Source organism: Helianthus annuus, chromosome 10, assembly GCF_002127325.2.
Source record: "Helianthus annuus cultivar XRQ/B chromosome 10, HanXRQr2.0-SUNRISE, whole genome shotgun sequence".
Lineage (NCBI taxonomy): Eukaryota > Viridiplantae > Streptophyta > Magnoliopsida > Asterales > Asteraceae > Helianthus > Helianthus annuus.
Window position 1 is genome coordinate 61568355 of NC_035442.2, and position 25989 is coordinate 61594343.

The following is a 25989-nucleotide window of genomic DNA, read 5'->3' on the forward strand; positions in this document are numbered from 1 at the left end:
TTGACCCATCAAAAGTGGATTATGAAGCTGTAATAAAATTGCTTCCCAGTGAGGCTACTTTCTACACAAGAAGATTATCTGATAAAGAATATTTTCCGGATTTGGTAAGCAAGATAAAGGAAGTTTGTGAAGCGAGTTTACCAAAAGTGGTAGAAATGAAGAAGAGAAAAGAAGAAGAGTTGAAAAAGCTGGTTGAAGAAGTGAAGATTACTGCGAAGCTTGCTGCTGAAGAGGAACAGAAAGCTGAAGAAGAACAAAAGAAGAAAGAAGAACCGGTGCTGAAAGATACTGAGGTAAAGATTGAGAATTTGAAGTCTGCTAGTGATGAAGGTGCTGGTGATGAGAAGAAGGAAGAGCTGAAACAAACAGAGACAGCTGAAAACACCGATGTGCCAATCACTGAGGTAAATACTGAGTCTAAAATCTTAAAACCGACTGAACAATGCAAGAAATGCATGGAAACATGCAGAGCTTGTACTGAAAAAGATGACATCATAAAAACAAAAGATAATGAATTAGATAAACTTGAAAATGTTTTCACAACAAAATGTAAAGAAATGACTGACAAAGAAGAAATTTTGAAACAAAAAGTTGAAAAATTGACACAGAAATGTCAAGGTCTTGAAAAGGATAATGATGTTTATAGACAACTGTGTACTGCTAAATGTGTTGATTGTGTTGAAAAAGAAACTAAATTTCAAGATTTACAAAAACAGTATGATTCTTTAAAGTGGTCGAGTCAGAGAGTACAAGAAGCTTATGATACTTTGAAGAGCCAAGTCAAATGTTTTGATCAAAGATTGTCTGAAACTTTAGTCACTAAAGAAATGTATGAGAGAAAGTTTAAAGAAAAGCAACTTGAATTAAACAAATGTGTTGATGAAATTGCTAATCTTAAACAAGTTCTGGCTGAAAAGGAAAAGGTTGTTACCAAACTTCAAATCATAACTATTCGTACATTCTCGAACGCATTTTCAACATCACACCAACTGACAAAGATACTGATAAGAATGGAAAAGGTATTGGTTCAGAATTTCATCAGGTACCACCACCATTGAGAAACAATTATACTTTCTATGATGAGGAAAAGGTGGCAAAAGGTTTGAACATAGCTGACCAGTTACCTGAAAGTATCGATGTGACTTACTCCAAATCTGATGATGCTAATGATTCAGAGGTGGTAAGTAAGGTTGTTGAAAGCGTTTTGAAAGATGAGTCAAACAAAGGTAAGTCTAAATCACAGGATGAAAATGAGGGAAATTTTCATGATGGCTATCTTAAACAGACAAAATCCGAGAAAAAATTGAATGATGATTCAAAAGGATTGGTTTATACCATGATTGGATCGGACAAACTATTTTTAGATATTGTATTCCCGATTCAAAATGTGATTTCAGAAAAGATTGATAAAGTTTTTAAGATGGTTGAGATCGAAAAATCAGAAATTTCAAAATTTGCTGGGAAAAACAAGAAAACTTTTTATAACAAACCTGGTTTTAAAAAGAAAAACATGAAGGCTGGGTTGGGTTATAAGAAGAAACAAAGTTGGAAAAGAAATGAAATTCCAAGTTCTCAACAAAAAATGAATTTTGTTCAAGGAAAAAGTTTGAAAGAAGAGGAAAAACTCAAATTCGGACAACAGTCTAATGAGGAGTTTGATGCTAAGAAAAGGAAACAACAACAGACCAAGGTTGTTTCAAAGAAAGTGTGTTTTAAATGTGATCAAATTGGACATGTAGCACGAAAGTGTCAAACTCCAAAGTCTGTTGATGTTGAAAAACAGAAATCTGAGGATGTGAAACAAAGGTCAACCAGATTTGATTCGAAACAAACTTGGAGGTACAATACAAACAAGTTTGCTTCAAATCAAAATTGGAAATCAAACCCGAACAGGTTGGATTCAAGACAGACCTGGAATTCTCACACACCCAGATTCAGAACAACACAGAGTTGGAAAACATCAGTTGATATGACAAAACCTCAATAGTTTTGGAAACCAAATGTTGTTAAAAAACAAAGCGTTCAAAAAGATTCACATTTTTACAAAAGAGGTACTCCAAAAGGACAAAAATGGAGTGTTAAGAAACAAGTGATTTCAGTAAAAGATGAAAAAGTTGAAGATAAAATTGATAATGTTTTTGAGAAAAATGAAAGAAACTATCCAGTTTTACCTGGAAAGATTCATATTCAACTACCTGAGTCTAAATAGGCTTGGGTTGCATTATTCAAATGATTGAATTGTTGCATGTGCAGGTGCTCAAGAAATCCAAAGATTGCGAGAATACAAATTGGAGCAGCCTGGCACATGAAGAGGAGGAAGAGGTTGCTGGACCCTGGTTTGGTTGAACAGGGAGTTTAGTTTGATTGTTTTCTGTACATACATAAAAAAATGGTTGATTGAATACGCCGAAACCCTCACGGCTGAACAAACATGAATACTTTCACAAGATTGAAAAACGGTTTTCAAACTGTCAAAGATCAATGGGTTGTAAATCATGGGGATATTTACTGCTTTTTGTGCAATATGGTTCATAGTTAGCAGAAAATGGATGGCGAGTCAAAGCTATCAGTATCGGGTTGTCAAATTTTCTTTAAAATGATTTTGCATTTTAGGGGGAGAAAAATTGTCAGAAAATCCAAAAATATTAAAAAATTTGAAAAAGCCAAAAACATGATAAAATTTAAAAAAAAATTGAGTTTTGCGTAAAAATAGGAAATGATAGTACATCAGTAGACAATTACAGTATGCTAAAGAAATGTAATGATTAAACAGCGTTAAACAGTCTCACTGATGATATGCCGATAGATTTTTATACATTTAGTAAACTTTTTCGGGATATAAACCTAAATTCAAACTTACTTATTTCGTGGGGAACACTACTTGGATATATAGGTAACCCCTGAAATCTTGTTTGAAAGGTCCCTCTTTCTGAGATACTAGGTGTTTATACTCAGTGATATCTGGGGTATTATTCCGGGACTTCTGCTGAATGGAAGTTTTGACCTAGTCCCTGAATAATACTTTCCGCTTTGCTTGAAATATAGCACCACCCTCAGCATAAAAACGATGAACCATTGCAAAATGATAATCGTGTGCTGTTGAAACAAAAAGATCCTCTAAAAGGGGACACACCGAAAAGTCGAAGCCATCATCTCTCTGCGTATACGGAAGTATCGACCTGAGCTCTCACGGCCCTCGCATTTAACCCCTTACAGATATCATCTGTGGTATACTCACCTGTAAGACTGAATATTGGGATCTGGATACGGGAGTATATTCAAGAGGTGGGACACATGAATGAGTTTAAGTTCTTAAAACATCTAATTCGTATCCTGAATCAGTTGAAATTTGTGTGAAAATTTAAGTGGATCAATATATCGACAATCTAAGTGAATTGTTTAATTCTTAATGTGTAACTAAGCTCAACGGTACTTGTAACTTGTCATAAACTGATATGATCCTCTGACACATACTCAAACAACAATATTGTCTGTAAATATGTTTGTACATATTTTTTACTGCTTTATATTTTCAGAAAATACAAAAAGATTTTTGATTCCGCTTTATTTTCGACAACTGATGTCTGAGATGCTGAGTTTCAAAATCTAAGTAAGCTGATTGTGTTTCTGAAAATAAAACAAGTTCATTAATTTGAAACTTGAAATTTTTATCAAAAATCAAAAACAGTTTGTTATATCTCCAAGGTCATTAGTTTCGACTTGGATGATTAACTGTGGGGGATTTGGATGCTTATATTGTTATAGAGCTAGTTTCCGATACGATTCGATGAAATTGCCAAATTCATGAGGAGTGATTTTGAGGAGTTTGATTTGCCAGGATACGATTCCTGGTAGTCTAAAATGTTGTTACTTATAAATGTATGAGTGATTGCAGATAGTCCAGAATACGATCCCGAGAGCAGATTTTAAGGGGGGGTCTGAAGACAAGCTTGAAGTTAGGGGGAGCTTGTAACCGGAAAGATAGGTAACGATCCCTAAAAGCACGGAAGCTTGACGAAAGGGGGAGCCTGATGAAGCTGTTGATGATAGAGCCAGTGATGAGATCCTGGTATAATAGTCAAAGAGAAGCTGATCAAAGAGAAAGATTGATGGATGCTTACAATGTTAGACAATTTGGAAAGAGCATGAAGACTGATCAAGACTGAAGAGGTGTCATGATAGAGACTAGACACTGAAGACTTCGTCAATATCCGAGGGGGAGTCTGTTAGTGCATTACGTCTATTGACTTCGTCTTGTATCTTGTAATGAGATAGGATAGGATATACAGTGCACGAGGATCGAGAAACAGATTTAGTGAATTAGGGTGTGATTCCGCTCGAAATGGACCAAGACCATTTCAAGCGAAATCAGAAGTAGTTGATTCCGCTCGAAATGGCTTTGGTACCTTTCAAGCGAAATCAACACAAGTATATATAGTGCATTTGTGTTTTCATTTGGCACGGAATCTGGAATTTGTAACGAAGTGCTGCCAAAGTTTGTCCAGGTTGTAATCAGTGTTATATTCAATATAAGTGACAAATTAATTAGTATCAAGCCGTTTCCAAGTCCGTTTCACTGATTCCGCCTTTGAATCGGATAGAAAGCTCTTCTGAACGACTCAGTTGGGTCAAACAACGATCCTACAGTGATTTGATGTAATTTTTGCTCGTCCTGGTCCTCGCCTTGGGGATCAAGTGTGCGTTTTGTGTTGAAATTCAACTTTCAAAAAAAAAAACTTTCGTCAACGAGTGAACTTGGCTTACCCATCAACACCAGGATGAATTGGGCAGAAATTTAATATATTCTCTAACACCGTATTACCATTTTAGATTTGACACAGTCTTGGCGATATTTTGATTTTAATTTATAGGATACAAGTGTTAGGCCATAGGGTGTGGTCATGACCCTCATGACCACCATTACCCTCTACGTCAGTGACATGTCACCCACCTCTAATCCACCATCCTAAACCATTACCCTAAGGGTGTGGTCATGACCCAAACCACTATCCCCTTATTTATTTTAATTTATCTTTTTTCTAAAGAAAAAGGAAATGCTTTCTTGAAAAATGGAAAGGAGGACCATGGTTGTCATGGTTTAATCCATGCAAACTATGGTGGATCAGGCAAGGGGGTGGTGTAGCCACCCATTCATGTTACTACGTGGCGAATCATTTCCAACCATGACCCCCACACCCTTTAACCTTAGTATGGTAAAGATAATATCAAATAAGTTTATTTTCAATGATCTAGGAATATTCTCGAACTTATTTCTAATACGGAAACCATATTAGAATACTGGTTGAGGCCAAAAGCAATGAATGAATGAAGAGTTCTCATCTAGAGATTCCATGACTATTGGTGTCTCTAAAGGAAAATTGCCAAAGCAGTTTTTAACACCTTGTCACAAAAAATACATATGTACTACGAATGGATATGGATAGTAACGCCATGTGTCGTTAGTATAATAGGTTGTGTTACGGTTTTGAAAAGTCAGAAAGACTAGAACTGCCACCAGTGTTTTAAAAACCGGTAAATACCGCCGATTATACCGGTATAACTGGTGCCGGATGCAAATCTGGTACGAAACACCCTGGTAAATAAGTGAAACGGTATAAGATTCGTACCGGCGGTAAAATCCGGTATACCGGTTTGAACCGTAATACCGGTACCGGCCCATGGTTATTTTGGTTTGGGTTTATGGTATTCTAGAGTTGCATCAGATACATATGCCATCGATTAACATTCAAAACCATCATCACTTACAGTTCATCACTTCATCCACAAGATTCAAGTTCATCTTCATCGGTTCATCACTCCATCTTCATCATGCTTCCAGTTCCATCTTCATCGGTAGTTTTACTTATTTCAGTAAAATAATCTGAGAGTAAACATAGGGGCGGATCTACACTACAACGTACGGGTTTGCACGAACCCAGTAAGTTTCAAATTATTAGTGTTAATGATAATAGAAAAATAAGAATGAACCCAGAAAATAAATCTTGGATGAACCCATTACAGAAATTCAGTGATGACTGGGTAGTTAAGGCGATGTCTATAAATATAGAGGTCTCCGGTTCGACTCCTGTTGGAGCATGTTTTTTTGTGAATTCTTTTTTTTAATCTAAAATACTCCTAGGGTTTTATACATTATACAACAGCGCCCCCGTACCCACTTTTCTAAACTCGACTTTTCTTTTCTAAACTCGACATCATAGTTCCCTTACCTATCAATGCCAAGTATCAAATCTGAATTCTCTCATTGATTCACGATTTCACAAGCCACAACCAATGTTGTAAGAACAGTACCTGAGCACGTCCTTGGATCGAGTAACCTGATGAGAAGTGATCCAACCTCTAGTCTACAAAACAAAAGACCGTTAGGACTCGTTACAGGAATGGGGTTATTCCTGTAACCACCCTCCAGCGTGAGAATAAGTATTCGTTCGTGGGAGTATAGAAGAATCATAGAGAGAGTAGAATGTCCTTACCTTTATGAAGAGTTCCTCTATTTATAGTTATGGGTGGCTTTTAGGGTTTCCCTATATTTTGGGAAGTCGGTTATTTTATCGGAGATATACGTGGATGAAGATATGTGGAAATATCTTCCTTATTTATGTTTTGTCAACGATTGGTATTTGACCCAGAATGACCGAGTCGGGTCATTCCTCCACATGTCCCCCAGTCCAATTTTATGGGGCTTTGCATGGGGTCGGACTTAAAAAAGCGACAAAACCAATACCAAAAATGTATGTATAAAAAATGAAAGAAAATAAAGTAAATACGTCATCATACCTAGTACCTGAAAGGGCCTTTTTGGCGGCGTCAGTTGTCACATCAACAGCCTGCCCATCATTGCCTAAGTTGTCACACATTATTTTGGGCTCCATTTTCAAATTTCGAAAACGTGTAAATTAGGGATTGATTCCAAACAGTCAGAACTTTTCACACTACTTCAACCGTCGCTGCAAAATCTCTCAATTGCTCACAATGGCCCCCAAATCTACAGATTCTTCGTCTTGTGATGAAGCGTTATACTTCAAATGGAATAGGACCTCCTTCAATGCACTCCTGCAGACGTATTTCATAAGGCCGGAGTGGCATCCGGTAATGCCGTCGGAGAGAGAAACTACTTTCCCCTTGAAGAGTGGCAAGATCACTTTATTTGCCGAGTTCTTCAAGTTCTATAATTTCCGACTTCCGATTACGATTTTCTGTAAATCGATGTTAGATGAGTATGCTGCGCACATATCTTAAATGCATCCCTTTGGGCTCGCCAAGCTTCGTCATTTCGAATATGCTTGCTTGAGTTTGGGATTCTTGCCGGAACCACTGGTATTTCGTGCTTTGTACTCTTTGGTTTGGAAAGCACCCTTCTTCACCTTTGACCGGCGAAGCACTGACAAGATGTGTGTTCGACTCGTGCCTGCCAGTTGTCGGGATAAGGACTGGAAAAAGAAGTTCTTTTATGTTGATGCTCATGTGATCCTAGGGGAAATGCATTGGCGTTCTATGTCAGCCAAGGAAAAAGTGAAAGATGTTGCTCCGCCGAAGGCGGAATATCAAGATAACGCCCGGTCACTTTAACACCCCCTAAAACTTCAAACTTAAAACCCAGTCAACTCGACTATAAATACCACCACTTCCACAATATATTCTCCATAAACACACACTTTTTTTTCAAAGTTTCTACCTTTCTAGTAACTTGTGCTATTTTTCATCTTTAACTTGTTGAACAAAATGGCCCAGGTTAGCATTGTGAAGAAGGTATCCGCCGTCGTGGTGTTGGCGCTAGCCGGCGCTGCGACGGTGTCCTCTCAGGAGTTGGCTCCAGCACCTTCTCCTGACGTTGGAGCGGCGTTCTCTATTCCTGCTTCGGGTGTTATGATTGCAACTTCTTTGGTGCTCTCTTTTGTTGCTCTCCTCAGGAATTAAATTATTTATTAAGATCTTATTCGATCATTTATTGTTATATATGGTTGTGTTGTTATAAAATATTTGTATTGGAGTGATTCTTTTGCCATGTTTGTTATTGTTGATGCAACAAATAATAGACCAAGGGTAGTAGCGAGGATGGTTAGGCAAAAGGGTAAAAGGGTTTAACCTTGCCTAACGCAGGTCGTGGGGTCCCCCCACGTTTGCAAGAAGTGGAAGGAGGTTCACTAGTTTATTTTTGTTGTTTGCTAAGGATCCTTCTCTGAAGTGTGTTCAGATTCAGATGAAGGAACAAATAGAATATGTGTGTGTTGGATGTGAAAGGGAGTAACTTGCATGAAGCAAGTACACGATGTGAATGACCAGAGTTTTAAGGAAACAGGCCTGGTCCGGAATGTCCCAACTCAGTAAATGAAGTGTCAATTATATAGGAGAAGACATCTCCCAAAGAGGCATTCTTTTGACTAGTGACCTTGCTTGCAGCGAGGGGCTTGCCCTTTCGGGGGTTGAAGCCTTTTGACCCCTGGATAATAGCGTGTGCTCTGCAGATCTGCGTTGCTTTTGCGGCTGTGGGTTGGTGAAGCAATCCCTGGATGTGACTGGCTACTATTTCCATATTGCTTTTCCCCACCTCACAGCTTTTTTAACCTTCGAACCATTTAACCTTTCGGACGTCTATGTACTTAAGTCATTTTTGGTCTTGGGCTACCCCCGTCATCAGGCCCCCAAGTCAGAGGTTTTTGTGGAATGTGCTCAAAGACGTCTGACTTTTGTACATGTATTTTATTGCCTGAAGGTTTCAAGGGTTCAATGCTTGAATGCTTAAAAGGTTGTAGGCAGTTAATTTTTGAATTTTAAATAACTGACAATCGATTTGATTGATGTGTGGTAGTTCATAGGGTGGCGGTTTTTGCAGTAGTTACTGTTTGCAATTATCACCCCTATTTAGGTTATTTTCTTTTTATATTTACATTTTTTCCTTCACTTTTTACATATTTCATCAAGTTCCTTCCTGCGATTTCTTTCCTCCTCTCCAAGGTTAGTTTCAGTTTCCTTTGCATTTTCCTTATATTCTTCGTTTATTTCGAAAATGGGTGCTCGTAAGGATTTAGCAAAATCCTTTTCCCGATTAACACAAGAAGAGGTAGACTTATTTTGTGTGGAGTATGGTATTGATAAAAAGTTTAAACCCATTGCTCCTGCTTGTGATGTTCCTGTTGATAAACCGACTCCTGGTTCGATTGCCCTTTATTGTCGCCACTTTGAGTTTTTGAACCTTCGCTATCCCTTTTCTCTCTTTGTTTTGAATCTGCTAGAGTATTATCGGATTTCCTTTGGGTAAGTTCATCCGAAGGGCATGGCTAGGGTTTTGCATTTTGAGGTTTTGTGCCGCGCCCTCGGATATGATCTTTCATTGTTTCTTTTTCGCCGTTTTTTTCGTTTGGCCAAAAATGGCGATTGGTTTACCTTTGAAACATCCAAGGTTGATTCTTGCCTTATTTCGTCTATGGTTACAACACTTGGGACTTGGAAGGATCGTTTTTTCTAGGTTTCCGATACTATTGTTCCATTCAAGATGGTGTGGAGACACCCAGATGCCGTTCTCAATGATCCGGAGCCCTCCGAATCGGAGTTGAATGATGTTTTTCTCAAAGCCATCCGGGAGTGCCCTTCGAGGGTTCGTCCCTTTCCTGAACATTTACTAGTTCATTTAGGGGTTAGTAAAATCTGGGGAAATGCCGATCGGGATCCGGTTCTAATGAGAGCTGGCATGGGTATGCATTTTCCTTTTTTGCCCTCTTTGCTTTTTCTTGACTTATGCCTTATGTGTTTTTGTTTTGTTATTTGCAGTTATGTCTGCTCTGGATTTCATTAAGAGTGACGACACCTCTGATGTTGTGTTTAGGGATGCTCCATCTATTCCGGGAGAAAATGTTGTTGTTAGAACTGCTGAGCAAAGGTTTGAGGGTTCCGGTTATATTAGTACTTCCAATGTCAAAGGGTTTTCTAAGCCTAGTGCTCCCAAGTCCTCAACCTGTCGATCTACCCGCCGTTTGTTGAAGGCTGCTCCTCAATCCACTTCTACTGAACCAGTGGAATTGAGTGATGATGTTGAAGTTTCTGAAGATCAAGGTGTTGAGGCAGGTGTTGAAAAGGAGAAGGGATTGGTTGTTCATGGCAAGAAGGCTTCGAGCAAAAAGGTTGTTGTGACCCCTGTTCAGAGTTCTTCAAGCAGGGATGTTGAAGGGTTAGATCCCGAAGAGGTTTATGTGCCTGCTTGGTCGGTGAAAAATGATGACAGCTTTAAGGATGCTGCTGTTTGTGAAGATGCTCTGAGTCATCTTGCTCCTCCTTCGGTTCACAATACTATTGCTGGGATGGATGATGACTTAATGTTATCCCGTATGATTTTGAGCACCTGTAACCTTGCTTCTATGCTTCCTCAAGGGATTGCTCGTTTTCGTAAGAGGATGCAGGAATATGAAGAATTTTCTAAGAAGAAGGATAAAATGAAATCCTCCATGGCTGTGATGAAAAAGGAGATAGCTGGTTTTGCTGAGAAGGAAGAGGCGTGGGACAAAAAGGTTAGTGAGCTTACTAGGGTGCATGAGATTGAGATGAGTAACTTGAAGAAAAGCTTTGAGGCTGATCGATTGAAGCTTAAAGCTGATAGGGAAGCCTTATTTGTTCAGCAGCGGGTTTTTGATGAGGAAAAGGAGGGGTTGAAGGCTTCGGTTGCTCGATCCACCCTTGATAATCAATGGTTAATTGAGCAGGGTTTTCATCAGGTTGTTACTTACCTTCTTCATTCCAAGGAGTTTAACTCTGCCCTTGGTGAAGTTTATACTAAGTTGCTCAACCTGGGGAAACACCAAGGCCTCATCGCTGGTTATAAGCTTCATGAATCCGGCCAACCATTGGAGAAGTCTCCTTTGTTTCGTCCCGAGGCTTCCGATGTTTTCAAAGGCTCCGTTGAGCAGATGGAGAAGCTGACCTACCCTTACATTCATCAAGTTTCTGCTTGTTTTGGTAAGCCTCTTGCTGTGTTGCAGGACCTGAAGCCGGAAGGCCTTAATGAAAAGGTCTGTGCTGAAATATTGGGTTCCCTTTCAAGGAAAAGGTCCTACTCGGGTGATAGTGATGACACTTTTTCAGCAGAACAAGGTGTTCCAAAGGATTCAAGCTTGGAGGCTTCAACGGTAGGCGGTGATGGGGATGCAAAGACTAAGAAGTCTAAGAAAGCAAAGAAGGTGAAGGGTGAAGGTTCCGGGGTTTCTAAGTCCTCTGCTGATGTTCGATTCGTAGCTTTCTTAGCACCCAAAAACAATTCGTGGTTTGTAATGTTAACTTGAACAATATTAGGTTTCCAGGAACCCTTAAGGTTCCTGTTGGTTGTGTCTTAGGCCTGTATGGCCGTTTGAACAATAGCTAAACTTGCAAGTCACTAGGACTTGCCTTAACTCTTATTTGAAAGTCTTTCAGGGCTTTCTTTGATATGGTATGATGTTTAACTATTTTCTTTGTGTTATGTTTTTATACTTATGCCTGTTTTGTTAAGGCAATTTGGTTGGCTTTAACCCTTCAAGCCTTTTGGCTACCCGTAGGTAGGTTGAAGCCTTCGGGGTTTCGAGTTGTCACGTAGGTGGCTTGAAGCCTTGACGACTCTTTATGACTTGATTTGGTTTGCATTTTTTATAATAATTTTTTTTCTTTTTTCTTGTGTCCTTCCTTAGATAATTTTCGTTTTCTTGTAACTTTGTCTTTGTCGAGTTTGTGTTGCCTTTATGTTTTTTACACCTTAAAGGGTTCAGTGCTGCAGACACTTAGCCTTGGTGTTTTTAACAAGAAGACATAGCACCTATCCTTTTTATCATTTCTTTGTTATTTATTTGACTTCATAAGCCTGTTTGTTGGTTATATTTCTAAGGCTTAAGGAACATTTGGTGTAGGTTGTTCAGACCTGTCTATGAGACAATTTTGCTTTGACTTAATAAATCTCATGGAGTTGTATTGATTTAGGAACTCACCCCTTATATAGGTTCGTTCAACCCTTGAACCCATTGAGCGATGTGGCCTGGGAGCTCATCCCCTTACATGGCCCTTGCCATGGAGTTTTTTGCTAGGTTCTCAACCTGATCTTAGGATAGAAAGACAAGTTTGATAGAACAACTTCCTTCATTCGAGCAATACTTGCTCTTTACAAAAGGTATTCATAGATGTTGTTCGAAATACATTTTGATACAAACCAAACTTTCCTGTCTAAACATGGAACCTTCTTAGGGTTTTGCCTTTCCAATGCCTTGGAAGCCTTTTGCCTTCTGAATCTGCTAGCTTGTAGGATCCCCCCTTGTGAGCTTCAAGGATGGTATATGGACTGTAACACCCGACTTGTTTAAAAACAATATTAAAATACTTTGCGGAAAATAGGCCCAGATTTTTTTTTTATCTTACTTAATAAAGTTTTTTTTTTTTATCTTCATTTAGAAAAATTTCGCCATGATCCATCTGCAAAACGACCAATCCTTACGAAAACAAAACCTGCTTAACAACCAAAGTTTTCATAAAATAAACATAACCCATTACCACATTGACATACTAGCATTTCGCTAAAATAAACATTGGACTTAAACTCCAAAATACAAATAATTAAGTCTAATTGGCCCAATAAGGAAACCTCTATACTTAGTGAACATATCACTAAATCCTCCTATCTTTGACCCGCTTCCAAGACTTGATCACTTTCGCCTTTCTACCACCCCAAACTGTCATATAACATTACCATATCATTAGCGTCGAACGAAAAACTATGGTAAGCATAATAATAACTAATATATTGATTGAACCGAATTATTTGTGAATGACTTGCGAGTCTTTTCTTCTTTCATGATTCCGGTTCAAGTCACCCCGTTGATTTTCATGACTTATCACCTACATTGAAAACACCAAAAATATTAGCTTTTGCTAGGTGAGGACTCATAATATGATTTTGTAATAAACATAACGGAGTATTCAATGCTCATAATGCCCAACGAAACAATATCGAGCCACCACTTCATTATCTGGAGTCACACATTTCGTGACTTTCTCCATTCTAATTTGGGCGCCCCTTTTTTTTATATCTCATGTATATCCCTGCTAATATAGAATCAAGGAAACTTCAAAGTAAATCATGATCAAACAGCTTCGGTCAATATAAATAAAATGGTAAACTGCCACATATCTATGTTGTAATTCATTTCACAATATATACGATTATCAACAATCATTATTAACTAACATACTCTTAATAATTCATACATGTATTCATAACATACTCCAATACGTTATATAGTTTTAACGACACAAGTGTCATTCGTTCATAAGCACTACTAAATGAACACATGTTTTTGCACATGCAGTTTACAACACCCGTGACTTTTTAATTTAGCATACACATCCATATTCAAGGAATCACTCACTTCAACTCATGTAAATATATATAACTACAAAGAGGTTTAAAACAACATAATCACATCTGATTGGTTCCTTATAAATTCCCTAAGAGTATGCAAGTACTATAAGATTTATGTTTTTCACTCAACTTTATGCAGCTGTAGTAATTCAGTATTTTCCCCTCTTTGTATTGAGTATTTCACTTCAAACGAAAATTCTTATTAACGGTGACTCTGAGACCTTTCTGTGGATATAAAATACGCCCCGAACGGACATTCGGTTGATTTTCTATGAATTTTTAAAGACTAGCAAAAATTTGGAAATAAGCTGAATTTTCAGCATTTGGGTATCTCGACCCATTAACATTGTGTACTCTTTCTTGATGGGTTAAAACCCCCAAAACATCGCTAAAACAATACGTTATTGTTAAGTTAAACCGTACTCAATAAGTTGTACTAAACCACCATAACTAATAAAACTAAAGTCAACAATTAGTCTATTTAAATCAATACGACTCTAAAAACATTCGAGTCACTCACCTTCGCCCGTAGGAGTGTTGTTGCTTTATTACTCGTTTGACTCGTTGCCATCCAGACGTTATTTCACCTATCTTGACAACAAATCACACTTGCAAATTATTAGAACACATAACATGGGCATTCATCTCATAATACCTAAGTATTATCCACCCATAACCAAACACGTGTTCTAAATCATTCTTTTACCCCAAATTTCTTTATTGGTTTATCACCACGCATTTGACCCGTTATCACGCATCTGTACTTAATCGTAACATACGAATCATTTTCATCATAAATTTACCAAAACTTAGTGTTTACTAAACACCAATTTATTATTAGCAAATCATCAAAATCAAGTAAAAATGGCAAATCTTTCAAAAACTCACTTTTATTTTGGTTTAGGCATTTAATCAAACACCTTGAGGGCATAAACTAAGATTCATCATTTTTATACTCATATGAACCTCCACACCCTCAATTCACCCTCAACGATGTCTACTTTCTTTGTAATTGTCAAATAGTACCATCTTTCATGTTTTTAAATAAAAGCATCGTTGTTTTAGAATCATCAAATTCTACTCAGATTTTGGTCAGCAAGTTTACACATTGTTTTTCATCTCATCCTATTAGTTAAACAAATTTAGTAATCAAACCATAACATGCATTTGAATCTAAAATCCAATAACATCAAATATTCATTCTAGCATCTCAATCAAGGTTTCTCCATAGAAAATCAAACACTAGTAACCCTAATTTCGTGGGTTTAGAACCCTTAACCTAACAACCCGAAATTCATGAATTTTACTAATTCAAGATGAAGGATTACATACCAAGAATGCTAGAAATTGATCAAAGAGAGCAGAGTTGGGGTTTTAACCATCCAATTTTGTGATTGTCATGATGAAATTGGCTCCCTCTTCTTCTTTTCTCCTGCTCGACATCACACCAGGCTCCCCTGGTCGATCTTTTTTTTTTCTTTCTTTCATTTTTTGTTTAACACCCTCTTAAACCTTATATTTCCTTTTATCACCACAACTATTAGTTTCTATTCAGTTTAACCCCCATAATTACATATATTCCATTACCAGAAATGTAATTATATTACATTTCACCCCTTGCAATATAAATATATTTTTTTTATAAATTTGTAACATGAGATATACTTTTTTTTTTATTAAAATACTATCTTGCCAAGACACTATCATTTTAGAGATTAAATTTTCACATTTAGAATATAATTTAATCTCATGAAATATTGGGATGTTACAAGTCTATCCCCCTTAAACAGGTTTCGTCCCCGAAACCAAATCGTACTATACTCTATGTTATCACCCAAAGATTTAATTACCTAGCTCGCCTACTCACTACTTTAAGCTTATGTAGGGAGTTAATTTAACCTCTAATTATCATCAAAACTAAAGGTATCCATTAAATGGATTTCACATTTAGAATTTACTTACGTGTACGATAAGTAGAGTATTCATCCATGCGCGTTTGAATTCCGTTGCACGCCTCCTATGCAACTCACACACGGCTTCCATCTTTCCACCTGTAACATCTCTATTTATACGTATTTAAAACACATGTTCACATTAAACACGAGTTCTAAAATGAACCCATTCCTTTATATGAGGCTATTCAACCTCTAGTCCACACTTAGCTCAATCAAGGTAACACCTCTTAATTACTTTATCATTAATTATCTTTTCACCACATATTAGTCCACTTCCAAGTATTTGTACGTTTGGAAATGAATACTAATTATTTTACACCCACATTTTGTGAAAGTAACTTTTCAACTATTACCCAATTACTTAACATTGATTTTACACGTTATAATTTATGGGGATTAAATCTTACTTGACACTCGTGAAGCTTAAGGCTTCAAGCTAGTCACTCATGAGGTACGTATCCTCATTATCATTTTCATGAAGTCCTTAGACATCAATGTTATTACCCCATGAAGTCCGGACACTTCATGTAAACACCCTTGAAGTTCGTATATTTCAAGTTATCATCCGCCACTACTATTATTACAATTTATCATTCTAATTTCTCTCTTTTTATTTGCATAATTCATTCATATAGGAGTTTAATGCCATTATCATATGCATAATTAGACATATTTATGTATTGTCTTCTCCTACATTAAAAAATATCTATATGAGCACTCGTACGTACTTATCGACATTCATATTTCCATATTACAATTTTATAAACAACTAAATACCTTTCCATACTTGCGTACTTAATAAGTAAGTAGGGGGCTCTTCGTATGTACTTACAAGTACGCACACCACACTTCTGTGTACTTAATACGTACACATGTCTCATAACCATTAACACTTGTAATTTAATCATTAGCCTTAGATGAGATATTTAAAACCTAATATTACCCGTGAAGTCCTTATACTTCACTTTACTTCTCTTGGAGTCCTTATACTCCAAGTATTATATGTGATGTCCATATATCATCACCATACATTCGTGATGTCCGTAGACAATCACCATTCATTCCATGATGTTCGTAGATATATACTTTATGTCACTTTTATTACCTTCGTTAAAATTGTCGTTACTGACTAAAACCAAGTTTTAGTTCAACGTTTTTTTTAACTTGTGTCAGTTACTCGCATCAAGGAATTGACGACCAATTGCTTTCTCTTTACCAATTTTATTTTACGCGGGGAATCGTAACCGATTCCCACGCCTTAACACAATTGAGCAACATGCCCTTTTTAATTTTACCCCGTAGGCTATTTCTTTAGGCATTTCTTTTTATCCGTGACCCGAATGTCACATTGGTCCTGTAGACCCTTGCCTTTATTTATAACCAGAAGGTCATGATGATCCCGTAGACCACCCTTTACCCGTGTCATCCATTAAATGTATTTGGTGTCACACATCCATTTTATGTTTTGAAAATTATTTATTTTCATGTTTGAAATCTATTAGGGTCTCGTGAACCCCTAGATCATTCGTTCTTATTATTATTATTTTCTTTTGTCGGCCCGTCATGGCCCTTTATACCATTCATTCTCATTTTTCCTTTGTCACATAAGGCCCTTTAGACCGTGAGTGCCAAAATTAATATTTTTTTTCTCCTTCCCACCAAGCATGGGCATTTAGGTCATCAATACAATTTCTGTTCTTTTCCAATCATAGCCCATGACTATGTATGATCATTATAGGCAATACCTCCATTCTATGACTCTGTGGGTCATTTACACATTGGTTTTACATGTGAATCCATCATTCATGGCCTTATAGACCATGAATGACGATTATCATCATCGTTTCTTTCTTTTACCTTTTTATCTTTTCTACGATCATTGTCCATGACTATGATCGTTTTCCACTTGGGCAATACCTCCATTTCTCACGCTCCCGTTACCCGGTTTGCGTTTACGTTTACTTGACCCATTATGATGTTTAAGCACTTAAGCTTAAACCATCCACATTCTTTTCATGGGATTATTCCATTTCCATTAACCTCATCCTTACTACATTGGACGCATATGCGTTTATTATAAGAAGTTCATGGCATCATGTGTTTACTAGTTACTTGGCCAAGGTAAGCAGTCAACACATGGTACGTATGACCTTATTATAACTAACACATTACCTCCCATGTAAGTAAATCCTTAGTTCATGTTCGTGTCTCCGATTTTATTTTATTTTTTTGGTAAAACCACTTTTTATTGTTATTTAAAAATTATTAGTTTTACCCATTTTCGTCTCCAAAACATGTAGAATTTTTCATTTTATAAAACTTTTATGCAATCGCATTCCTCAATGTAATCGTTACTTTTCCTCAGTAAGATCTTACTAAGAATATCTACTTGGATGGTCACCCTCATCCGAGTTTCTAAATCAGAAGTCTTTTGTACTTTAATTATTCACAATTATAAATGATGCGTATTACCCGCCCAATTTCTCTTGGGAGCATCACCCTGTATGGGTATCTCATCCAGTTTCCCAAGCCTTAATTCCGTATGCAACCGTTATTCATTACTTGAATGTTGCATACTATTATTCATATAATAAATTAAAGTGTGCACCTGGGTGATACTCGCCCTGGTGTGCTTTCATTGCCGTTCATCCTTTATTCGGTATCATCACTTAGCTTAGGTCCTTGATGAGCATGCCCTACTTCATACTTCCGACCCTTCTACCATCACGTCTACCAGACGTGATTCATCAAATTCCTGCCCTCTTCAGATGTGGGAATCATACCACTGAAATATTCACAAAATATTAGTAACATTACAATTTATGAGAGCCTGTACGATAATACAAGGCATTCCATATTACTCGTTAACATGAGTATCTCGTTATCAATACTGGTCAGATAGTTAGGCTTAGGCCGCCTTAACCGTCTTTGGCTTCGTGGTCAAGTCTCGGGTCAACTTTCATCTCCCCATAAGAGCACTAAGGTTGAGTTTGAATATCACTTCATATTCAATTCTCTCAACCCACGGCTCTGATACCAACTTGTAACACCCGGCTTGTTTAAAAACAATATTAAAATACTTTGCAGAAAATAGGCCCAGATTTTTTTATCTTACTTAATAAAGTTTATTATTCCGTAAAAATATATTAATCCACATATTCGGCTTAATAAAACATTTGCAAACAAGTCATTTAGAAAAATTTCGCCATGACCCATTTGCAAAACGACCAATCCTTACGAAAACAAAACCTGCTTAACAACCAAAGTTTTTATAAAATAAACATAACCCATTACCACATTGACATACTAGCATTTCGCTAAAATAAACATTGGACTTAAACTCCAAAATACAAATAATTAAGTCTAATTGGCCCAATAAGGAAACCTCTATACTTAGTGAACATATCACTAAATCCTCCTATCTTTGACCCGCTTCCAAGACTTGATCACTTTCGCCTTTCTACCACCCCAAACTGTCATATAACATTACCATATCATTAGCGTCGAACGAAAAACTATGGTAAGCATAATAATAACTAATATATTGATTGAACCGAATTATTTGTGAATGACTTGTGAGTCTTTTCTTCTTTCATGATTCCGGTTCAAGTCACCCCGTTGATTTTCATGACTTATCACCTACATTGAAAACACCAAAAATATTAGCTTTTGCTAGGTGAGGACTCATAATATGATTTTATAACAAACATAACGGAGTATTCAATGCTCATAATGCCCAACGAAACAATATCGAGCCACCACTTCATTATCTCGAGTCACGCATTTCGTGACTTTCTCCATTCTAATTTGGGCGCCCCTTTTTTTATATCTCATGTATATCCCTGCTAATATAGAATCAAGGAAACTTCAAAGGAAATCATGATCAAACCGCTTCGGTCAATATAAATAAAATGGTAAACTGCCACATATCTATGTTGTAATTCATTTGACAATATATACGATTACCAACAATCATTATTAACTAACATACTCTTAATAATTCATACATGTATTCATAACATACTCCAATACGTTATATAGTTTTAACGACACAAGTGTCGATCGTTCATAAGCACTACTAAATGAACACATGTTTTTGCACATGCAGTTTACAACACCCGTGACTTTTTAATTTAGCATACACATCCATATTCAAGGAATCACTCACTTCAACTCATGTAAATATATATAACTACAAAGAGGTTTAAAACAACATAATCACATCCGATTGGTTCCTTATAAATTCCCTAAGAGTATGCAAGTACTATAAGATTTATGTTTTTCACTCAGCTTTATGCAGCTGTAGTAATTCAGTATTTTCCCCTCTTTGTATTGAGTATTTCACTTCAAACGAAAATTCTTATTAACGGTGACTCTGAGACCTTTCCGTGGATATAAAATACACCCCGAACGGACACTCGGTTGATTTTCTATGAATTTTTAAAGACTAGCAAAAATTTGAAAATAAGCTGAATTTTCAGCATTTGGGTATATCAACCCATTAACATTGTGTACTCTTTCTTGATGGGTTAAAACCCCCAAAACATCGCTAAAACAATACGTTATTGTTAAGTTAAACCATACTCAATAAGTTGTACTAAACCACCTTAACTAATAAAACTAAAGTCAACAATAAGTCTATTTAAATCAATACGACTCTAAACACATTCGAGTCACTCACCTTCGCCCGTAGGAGTGTTGTTGCTTTATTACTCGTTTGACCCGTTGCCATCCAGACGTTATTTCACCTATCTTGACAACAAATCACACTTGCAAATTATTAGAACACATAACATGGGCATTCATCTCATAATACCCAAGTATTATCCACCCATAACCAAACACGTGTTCTAAATCATTCTTTTACCCCAAATTTCTTTATTGGTTTATCACCACGCATTTGAACCGTTGTCACGCATCTGTACTTAATCGTAACATACGCATCATTTTCATCATAAATTTACCAAAACTTAGTGTTTACTAAACACCAATTTATTATTAGCAAATCATCAAAATCAAGTAAAAATGGCAAATCTTTCAAAAACTCACTTTTATTTTGGTTTAGGCATTTAATCAAACACCTTGAGGGCATAAACTAAGATTCATCATTTTTATACTCATATGAACCTCCACACCCTCAATTCACCCTCAACGATGTCTATTTTCTTTGTAATTGTCAAATAGTACCATCTTTCATGTTTTTAAATAAAAGCATCGTTGTTTTAGAATCATCAAATTCTACTCAGATTTTGGTCAGCAAGTTTACACATTGTTTTTCATCTCATCCTATTAGTTAAACAAATTTAGTAATCAAACCATAACATGCATTTGAATCTAAAATCCAATAACATCAAATATTCATTCTAGCATCTCAATCAAGGTTTCTCCATAGAAAATCCAACACTAGTAACCCTAATTTCGTGGGTATAGAACCCTTAACCTAACAACCCGAAATTCATGAATTTTACTAATTCAAGATGAAGGATTACATACCAAGAATGCTAGAAATTGATCAAAGAGAGCAGAGTTGGGGTTTTAGCCATCCAATTTTGTGATTGTCATGATGAAATTGGCTCCCTCTTCTTCTTTTCTCCTGCTCGACATCACACCAGGCTCCCCTGGTCGATCTTTTTTTTCTTTCTTTTATTTTTTGTTTAACACCCTCTTAAACCTTATATTTCCTTTTATCACCACAACTATTAGTTTCTATTCAGTTTAACCCCCATAATTACATATATTCCATTACCAGAAATGTAATTATATTACATTTCACCCCTTGCAATATAAATATATTTTTTTTTATAAATTTGTAACATGAGATATACTTTTTTTTATTAAAATACTATCTTGCCAAGACACTATCATTTTAGAGATTAAATTTTCACATTTAGAATATAATTTAATCTCATGAAATATTGGGATGTTACATGGACCCTCCCATTTCAGGCCAAGCTTTCCTTGATTTTCTTTTTTGCTAGCTTCATTGCTTCTGAGGACCACGTCCCCTGGCTTGAAACGTTCGTTCTTGACTTTCTTGTTGTAGTAGGCTTCCATTCGTTGTTTGTATTTGGCTTCTTGAATTGCGGCTTGATCTCGGGCTTCCTCTAGGAGTTGTAAATTCAACATGGTCTCTTTTTGGTTTGTTTCGGGATCCATGTTGACAATTCGTTGGGTTACAACTCCTATTTCAGCGGGGATTACAGCTTCGGATCCAAATACCAAGCTATAAGGTGTTTTCTTGTGGCTTGTTTTTTCGGTTGTTCTAATTGCCCATAGAACACTAGGCAATTCTTCAAGCCAGTTGCTTTCGTATCTTCCCAATCTTGTCTTGATACCTTCCACTATGCTTCGATTTGCCCTTTCAACCTGGCCGTTTGATTGCAGGTAAGCCACTAAGCTGAAAACCTGGTTGATTCTGTACTCTTTGCGCCAAACGCTGAAAGGCTTCTCAGCAAATTGCTTCCCAAACAATTACTCCCGGAAATCCATAACGACAAATAATGTTTTCCCAAACGAAGTCAATGACCTGTTTGCCTATGATCTTTGCGAGTGGTTTAACCTCGGGCCACTTGGTGAAATAATCTATTGCTACTAGCAAGAATTTTACTCCTCCTTTGCTTGGAGGGAATGGTCCAACAATGTCCATTCCCCATTTATGGAATGGCCATGCCGATGTTATTGGGACAAGATCATGCTTGGGATTTTTTGGAATTGGTGCATGAATCTGGCAAGCATCACATTTCTTCAATTGCTCAGTGGTGTCATGATGCATTGAGGGCCAGAAATATCCAAGGTTCATGAGTTTTGCAACCACCGACCTAGCTCCAAAATGAGCTCCGCATATGCCTTCGTGAATCTCTTTGATCAAATACTTACTTTGCTCAGGACCAACACATCTTAGCAAGGGGGCAAGGTAACCTTTTTTGTAAAGGGTTTCTCCTTGCAGTACATATTGCCTTGCTTTGATTTTAACCCTTTCAGCTTCTACTTGATCATTGGGTAGTTCACCATTTTTAAGGAACTTTTTGATGGGAGTCATCCAGTTTGGATCTTCCTTGGTGACTACGTCTTGAACTTCCAATTCATTAATCGATGGAGCCTTCAGCACTTCTACCAACACCTTCTTGGTGAGGTGGGCAAAAGTGAGAGATGCTAGCTTACTTAAGGCATCAGCCTTTTTGTTTTGGGATCTGGGAATTTGTTTGATGCAGCATGCTTGGAAGGTATTCATCAACTCCTTAGATTTTTCCTTGTATCTTCTCATGTTGGGTTCTTTGGCAACATAGCTATCATTTACTTGGCTTGAGACTAGTAATGAATCTGTGAACACTTCAAGCTTTTGGACTTTCATCTCTTTGTCCAGCCTTAAACCAGCGATCAGTGCCTCGTATTCAGCCTTGTTATTGGTGGTCTGAAAATCAAAACGGAGAGCATATGTAAATTCCAACCCTTCTGGGTTGATCAAAATTAGCCCAGCCCCTGACCCTTCAACACTTGAAGCTCCGTTGGTAAAAAGCTTCCAGGCTTCAGGGTTGGAAGGTTCAGTGGTGGTAGTGTTCACTCCAGTGATTATTTGGTTCGGGACTTCCACAATGAAATCAGCCAAGACTTGGGCTTTGATAGCTTTTTCGTGGGACGTAGGTGATGTTGTGTGCACCTAGTTCCACTGCCCATTTTGCTAACCTTCCCGAATTCTCTGGTTTTTCAAGCACATTCTTAATAGGTTGGTCAGTGACCACTTGTATAGGATGTGCTTGGAAATACCTCCGAAGCCTTCTAGCTGTTTGAACTAGGGCTAGGGCAAGCTTTTCAAGGGGAGGATATTTGGTCTCAGCCAATTTTAAAGTTTTGCTGAAGAAATAAACGGGTACCTGAGCTGTATCCCGTTCGATGGTGAGGACTGCACTTATGGCCTCTTCAGCAATTGATAGATAGACTGAAATTAGTTCCCCCGTTTCAGGAGCTGCAATGTCTGGCAAGGAAGCAAGATGTTGTTTCATCTGGTTGAAGGCTTCTTCAGCCTCATCAGTCCACTTGAAATCCTTCTTATCAGAACAATTTTTGAGTGTTTTGTAGAAGGGTAGAGACCTTTCAGCCAACTTGGAGGTGAAACGCTTCAAGGCTGCTATAACAACCCTCGGTAAAACCGACATCCTCATAATATTTCTGATACCCTAATATATATTGTAAATATATCAACTTGTCTTTATATGCACCCCGTATGTGAAAACCGAGCCCCAAGATAGATTATACTATATAAAATAAATAAAAAACAATAATTATTAAGTCGAGGCGGGCCGCGTAGGGCCTCACCTCAAGTCCATGCGGGCCGCGCGAGTAGTAACCAGGATTTGCCAAAACCCTAAGCCCAAGCGGGCCGCGTACATGGTGGATTAAGTCCATGCGGGCCGCGAGTGTCCGGAATTGTGGCGTGACCCGGAGCGGCCACGTGTCCAACTCGTGTCGAACCTATAAGATGACCCGGATCAGCTAAGCCTAGGCCCTAGGCCATGCGGGCCGTGTAGAACCAGGCCCAAACTCCACGCGGGCCGCGTGGGGACGCGATTTCAGCAATATAAATAGGAGGCATCGGGCCTTCAGTCTGCTCGCTCAAATCTTTTCTTTCTTTCTTAATTTCTGAAGTAGTATACACTATAGCCGGGCATTATACCCCCTAAAATAGCGAGGTTCTGCTACGATGTAAGTATTATAACCCCTGGAGACGTATTAGATACGTTGCCCGATTGATCTAGGGTTCCGTAACGGCTGTCGTGGTTCTGCCCGACGTAGTCGTTGGAATGCCGTCTCGGGGAGGGTATTACTAATGTTAAAATGGGTTATTATACTAACACACGTGCATTTGTGTAATTTATAGATTATCTCCAGGAAACCCTTACGAAAAACCTAAAACAGCAATGTGAGTTGATCCTTCTTTTTATATACTCATTTTTGTGAGTAAACCTTTTGTTGAATGTTTTTACAAAACCTCACTTAATTAAATATATACAAAGCAGTTTTTGAGTATTTGTAAAGAATACAATTATAGTGGGTATGTTGGGGTTTTGTATACAAAATTGGTTACTGGCGTGGTAACATCCCATATGTTGAGTATGACCGTACCACTGATGTTAATTGTGATGTCTTGGATACAAATGTAATTGCGGATGTGCCCTCAATACTGCAAATTGGTTTTTACTCAAACTTGATTAAACTGGGATTCACTCACCAGTATTTCCCACTGACAAAATGTTTTTAAAACGCGTTTCAGGTAACAAAATGTGAAAGCCAAATAGAAGCCAGCTGGACAGCACTGAAGGCTTGAAAAAGTGGCAATAAAGTTACCTAAGAATAAAATGGATGTTTTTATTCAAATAAATAGGATGTATTCCTATGAAACGTGTGTATTGAAAACTTGGGTTTTTACCCATATGTTTAATGTTATAAACATGGTGGTTTACTCTGATTAAAATATTTCCTAACTACGATCCTGATGAAAATTTTCGCTGCCAAATTGAATAAATAAATGTGATACTACCGAAACTGGTTCACGGCCGCCCGTTCCCGGGAGATAGGGATCGGGGGCTGTGACAGAAGGTGGTATCAGAGCTATGCCACTGATTCAGCCACAGAAGTGTTCTGCTGACATCAAAATTCAAAGTGTTAGGAAATAAATTATGGAAATACGTGTATAATTGTATTTCTTGCTATGTGTTATCTGACTATTTGTTAGTTTACAGTATGAGTGACCAAGGACCTTCTGACGCCTATCGTCAACTGTCTGGTTCGCCTAGGAGCGAAGGCACCTCCTCTTCTCAGCCTGCCCTCTCAGGGTATTCTGCTGACACAGAAGAAGGGATCTTTGTGTTTAAGGCTCAGTCTGAAGAGCCATTTCCTCAGAAAAAGAGGGGATGGTTCAGTAGGGGAGCGCACGAGCGTAGGAAAAGAATGAAAAAGTTGCAGGAACAGCGAGTGTTAGCCGCAGCAAAAAGAGAAACTGATGCTTATAATCAGGATATGCTCAATAGGGGTATCGCTAATATCCATATTTTAGCAACCACTGCTGCTGACCCAAACCTGGAACAAATGCTAGCACCACAACCACAAAATCCTGATCAACCCATGGAAATAGAAAACCAGATAGAAATGCCTGATTTCAACCCGGAGGAGATACCTAGGGTACCTGCACCTGATCCTTTAGACCCAAACAATTACGACCCCTGGTGGGACGATGTTAGGGACTACGTGCAACAAAACCCAATTCAGGAAAATGTGCCAATACCCAACTTAGGAGCTTACCCAGGGTTAGAGCCTCAAGATCCCTACAACATTAGTGATGCATATGTTAGGGAAATTTTAGAAAATCCATACCCGTACCAAGCCCCTATGCCTCCGTATCAGGAACCCGTACCTCAGTTTCCAAACCCAGTCCTAGAACCTGCACCCCCAATGAGTGCAGAAAATGTCCAGGAACTTAGGACTTTTGGGGAAGAAATTTTAGAAAGCAGTGATCGTATGCGACAGGTGGGAGAACGCCTCGTATGGAAATACGATGAGCGTAATATGGATTTTTGGATGAATCCATATCAGTGAAGGTGATGGTAGAAACAGTAATAATAATAATAATAATAAAATAATATATGTGTGTAT

General features: G+C 37.7%; 2 long non-coding RNA genes across 3 annotated transcripts; both read right to left on the reverse strand.

Annotated features, from left to right (window-relative positions):
- Positions 1–12516: 12516 nt before the first annotated feature.
- Positions 12517–14984, reverse strand: LOC110882309. 2 transcript variants are annotated; one of them, XR_004869429.1, is made up of 4 exons: positions 14720–14984; positions 13908–13978; positions 12780–12864; positions 12517–12698 (listed from the first exon to the last, which is right to left on the reverse strand). It is a non-coding gene; the product is annotated as an uncharacterized LOC110882309 (long non-coding RNA). The 2 variants fall into 2 exon arrangements; XR_002560052.2 differs by having other exon boundaries at positions 12517–12864.
- A 3650-nt stretch (positions 14985–18634) lies between these two features.
- Positions 18635–20955, reverse strand: LOC110882308. The gene is made up of 3 exons (XR_002560050.2): positions 20836–20955; positions 20024–20094; positions 18635–18981 (listed from the first exon to the last, which is right to left on the reverse strand). It is a non-coding gene; the product is annotated as an uncharacterized LOC110882308 (long non-coding RNA).
- Positions 20956–25989: the final 5034 nt, after the last annotated feature.